The 5,072-nt window shown below is 45.1% G+C and overlaps 1 pseudogene; it reads left to right on the top strand.

The window, feature by feature from the left end:
* Positions 1–3,393: 3,393 nt before the first annotated feature.
* On the top strand, positions 3,394–4,409 carry LOC113926514 (annotated as a pseudogene).
* The last annotated feature ends 663 nt before the right edge of the window (positions 4,410–5,072 follow it).

The following is a 5,072-nucleotide window of genomic DNA, read 5'->3' as shown; positions in this document are numbered from 1 at the left end:
TCTTCAGTAGAGACATGTCAGGTCAGACTCTGAGAAGGCTGACTGGAGGTCCCTCGATGGGCCCCAGGAAAAGAATATCCTGACCAAGGGGTCGGATCTCAGCACCACTCTACTCTTTGCCTTACCTCTCCCCTACTCCCTGCCCCCCAAATCCCCCTCTCTGAATGGGCCTCAAGGGGCCCACCTCTGAGTTTGGCTAGGCAGGGAAGAGCATTCCAGATTCAGACTGCTGGCAGGGGTGGGGAACACTTTCACTTCTTGAGCTTAAATCACCATTGTCAAGAACAAACATTTACTATGCCCCCTCTGAGGGACAGCCTTTAAGTCACTATATATTTACTGTTTCAGAGGGACCAAAAGCCAAAAGATCTAGAATTTGTTGGCATACACATTATTCTTTTCTTCCCTGATTTACACACACATATCAGTCACCACCTAAACCCTACAAAGGAGTCTCATCATTTCAAAGATAAAGCCCAGACCTATGAAGGGCCCTCAGGATCAGACCTTGCTTATCCCTCTGGCCTCACACTGTACCACTGACCCCTCCTTCGGTGCATGCAGCCATCTTGTCTTCTTCCTGGGAGACTTTCCCTGGTCCTTCAGTCCTAGCTGGACCTCCATCCCTTGCCCCAATTCTGCACGCTCCTAACAACTCAGCAATTCTCGCAGGACTTATATCATTATAGTCAAGCAATTAACTGGTTGGTTATTTATTCCTCATTCCTGAATGTCAGCTCCCAGAGGGCAGAGACATCTCTGTCTTAACCACCGCCCCCCCCAACCCCCCACCCAGGACCTTAGGACTGTGCCTTGCACATGTAATGAGTACAAAATATTTGTTTGCATGAATAATGAATGTGTGTTTGAATGAAGAATGGGTCGAGGTGTCGGAATGTCTGGGCAAGTGCATGGAATATGGGGGGTATGTCTGACTCAACTGACTAGTTCAGGAGCCAGAAGCACACAGCCTGGCTGGGTGGTAGTGGCAGCCAGAGGAAAGGGGACAGGGCAGTTCAGCCATAAAGCATTTCATAAGAAGACCTCAGGCTGCCCCGCTGGCTGGGCTCCTCCAATGTTGAGCAGAGAGAGCACTCAGCGATTTGTCTTTCTGGTTCCATGTTTTTCCAAGCAACCCAAGATTGGAAGGAAAAACGGTTTCAGAGGAAGTCCAACATTCTTTTATTCTTGAAAATCTGGAAGTCCTCATGAGGAACAGGACAAGTCTGAGGGGCCATCTTCATTTTTCACCCTGCACAGCCCAGAAGGGACCCTGTTCATCGTGGGCAGTAGGAGAGTCATGCAGGGGTTTGTGGGTCTCACTGAAAGAACGCTGTTGGCTTTGGAGTCAGAAATACTTGGGCTCGAATCTCTGTTTCCACTTGCTAGCCAGGTGAACTCAGGCAAGTGGCTTAACCTCTCCTTGAACTTCAGTAGCCTTATCTAAAATGGGCACGATTACTGGGTTACTATAGGAACAAACAGATCATAAGTGAAGTGTCTGATGCAGCGGAAAGTAAAGAATAGCTAAAATTACTGCGGGCTTATTGCTGTTAGCTCCTGGAGGGACGTTTGGCTTTGGATCACTGTGAATTTTGACCTTTTTTTTTTTAAAGTTAGGGGTTATATAATGATCCACTACAAGGCAGGGGTTTATATAGCTGTTAGTTTGTTTCTCAAATAATAGAAAACATTTTTTTTTTCCCTTTTAACAGGTCCTCGGTTGAATTTAATCCAATTACAGTGCTGTTTGGGAAACTTTATACTGTTAGGATTATCTGCAGCAATCAATACTCCCTTGGCTGAGGGAGAAGGGGGAGCCCACTCCATTTTGCTGTCCTGGAAATGCTGGGCTCAGGTGTGGAGGCCCACTGCCAGGCAAGGTTAGAAAGAACACACACGGAGACACACATTCCTGAGCCATGAGTGTGGGGCTCTTGTCTGCTCCTTATAAGGAGCGAGTTATCATCAGTCCTGCAGAAAGGTCACTGCTATTTCTCTGTCCTCAAGTGCCTGAAATCAGTTTTCCTCTGAGGGATGGGGCGGTGATTAAGCAGGGTAAATATGTCAGCACTTCACATACCCAATTATGAGGATGTTGACAGACCCTTGCAGCAGGGCTGGGTTTTGGGTTTTTGTCTGATCCTAGGGACTCTCAGGAGACATACTTGGATGAGTCCCCAGCCCCTCCCTGCAGGGGCAAGTAAACCTGAAGATCCGCTTTTGCAGCTAGAGAGCCAGCTACAAAAGTCGGCCTGGTTGAAAAGTGCTGGAGCTGGAGCTGTTCTCAGGGCTCCACTGCACCATCTCGCACCCCGGGCACAGTCTGACATTCCACAGTCTTGCGTGGATTGTGGTGCTTTCCTGGGCCCACTGCTCTGGCCTCCCCGCCAAGACCACAGGCCCCTCCTAAGCACATACGCTTGCACCTCATCTGCAGCCCTGCAGGGCCCAGCCCAAGGGCTAGGAATTAAATGGGTGCTGGGGAAAACCTCGTTGATGACTTGATGGAAAGTTGATTAGGTTCCATGACCCAAAAAGCCTGGATGATGCCCTCCTTTCTATTCTTTGTGAGAATGAGCCCAAGGTTGTTTAGAGCTGCTTATCTGAAGGCCTTTAGGTCTCTTCCACCTGACACCCGTTCCTAGTTGTGCCTGGAGCTGACCAGGCCCCAGGATTCCACTGTCCCCTATCCCTTCCTCTTGCAGGCGGCCACTTTTAAATCCACTTTTAGATCTCCCCCAGGCCCATGTGAGCGAGCCCTGCTGAGCGCCCGGCACTGTACTCAGACATCAGGGCAAGAGAAGTCGAGGCGCCATCCTGCCCAGGGAGGCTTTGTGCAGCTCAGGAGTGAACACCTCCATCTGAGCCCTTCCCCATCTACTTTTCTTCTATCCCTGGGGACTTTTTAAAGCTTTTAACGTATCAATTTCCTGCTGTCATTTTCTATGTCCCCTTTGTGGTTCTCTGACATCTTTTACAACTTTCTTGTCTTTTATGGGTTTTACTGTTAATCGCTATAACAGCAAATAAGAATAAGAGGCATGAGGAAGTCACAAAGGTTCTCATATCTTTCCTTTTAGCCGCTGTTGGTAAAAGGTAAATTGGTGCAACTTTTATGGGCAGGAAATTGGCAGTATTGCCTTGAAAAAGTTACCTGCTTTAGCTCTTTCCCTTCCATCAGACGTTTATGACCTGAGAAGGGCGGGGCCAGCCGCGGGGGTGGTGGTGGGGGAAGCCGCGGGGGGCGGGGCCAGCGTAGCCCGCGGCTGTCCCCGCCTGCCGCTTGCTGCCCTAAAGTGGGACCTGGCCCGGAGCGAGGCGTTGCTCTAGGGTGCCGGGCGCCGTTCATAAGCTCCAGGGCTGGGTTGGGGAGCCAGTATTTAAGAAATTATGGCATCTGAGCCCATAATATTCAAAAAACGGAACTTTTGTAGTAATACTGAGGATCACTCCATCGATGTTACAAAAAACCCCCCAATAAAACCAAAAAACAATGTCTAATCTCTCTAATAAGAGCATGATGAAAGTTAAGAGATTTCCAAAATGGTTGGCTGCTTACATAAACAGAACAGTTAGGACAAGCTACACAATGCCCAGATAAACTACATGGGTGATCTATGGCAGAAGAATGAAAGTTCATCCTTTTCCAAATCCTTGTCACAGAAAACAGTCTCCTAGAAGTGGGGTCTGGGACAAGGCAGAGAAAAGGAACTGGCTTGTGTCGGCCTCCCGCCCGAACAATTACCCCATGAGAATCCAACAGATTTCGTTAATTCCAGTGATTCTTCACCGGCAGGAAGCCCATCATCAAAATATAGTGGGTGTTTTCCTCTGAGAAACCTCAAACTTCGCAGGAATTTGAGACTGAATGTAGCTTTGACTTTCCAAAGAATGAGAAGCACAGGTGAACTTGTAGCGTATTTGGTGATGATAAGAGCCTTCCTGTGCTCACCAAGAACTTTCGGGAAAGAAAATACATCTCACTGGACTACTGGTGGACTTGTTGCTTCTAGTAAAATCACTACTTAGAAGCAAATTAGAAAAATATGTGATAATTGGTTTAATGGGGCTTCAAACATCATAAAGGTGGTAGTTAGAATAATCATCCAAAACAGAAATTATAAATAGAAATATTCAGATTTTAAAACAAAATTAAGTAGATTGTGGGAATAGGGAAATCATGTTACTTTTGGTTTCAAGATATACTGGTAGTGTCGCTGAGGATGCAAAATGCTTACTTATTACAGCTGCATTCAGAGACTTCCTATTTGTTATCTGAAACATCCCTGGACTATGAGACTTCCAGAAATATGTCTCAAATGAAAATTTTGATCTATGGGGAAAGAAATCAAAACCATTTTTTTCTTGTAAAAAAGCCACATCAAGAAACCACTAAAGAAATCTGAACAATCTATTTCACATCGAAGTGGAAAAATATCCAAAAGGAATAGCTTCAGATTCCACAAGGAGAAGTGCCCTATGAAGATCGTTACTTTTGCAGCATTTGAGATTGATTCATATAGTTATTTGGTAACATTGTTGAAGAACTACTGGGTCTTAATACAATACTGCATATTGCATAAGGATATAATTTATACTGTGTGAAAAAGAGCAAGACAGGACGTGTTCCTAGGAACCACAAAGACCAATCGTCAAGATTGTGCTTCAGAAGAAGGCACCGAAATGTGTGCAGAGGTTTTCTCACATTGAGAAGACTTTGAAAGTTTAAAAAGGTCATAGCAAATAATATTAAAATTTTTTTGTCCCCACGGATACTGTGAATGTAAAATGCCTTTGTTATTAGTAAGCCAATGTGTTATGATAGCAATATCTGTTTTAAAAACTTAAAACCAGCCATGCTTCTGGCACGATAAATCATGAAATTAAACTAAGGGTTTATGTTTAGGTCAAATGTTGTTGTTGAAACTTAGTTCATACAATTTTTAAAAGTTGAGAATATTTTTAGTGTCTGGTTTGTTTTGTCTTGCAAGAATTATGATGTCATGTATGTATGTGTTGTCCCTATAGAAAAGAAAAAAATGAATATATTTGTATGATGATGATGCCTA

The sequence above is a fragment of the Zalophus californianus genome, chromosome 4 (genome assembly GCF_009762305.2).
Source record: "Zalophus californianus isolate mZalCal1 chromosome 4, mZalCal1.pri.v2, whole genome shotgun sequence".
NCBI lineage: Eukaryota > Metazoa > Chordata > Mammalia > Carnivora > Otariidae > Zalophus > Zalophus californianus.
This window is presented reverse-complemented; position numbering and strand designations above follow the sequence as displayed.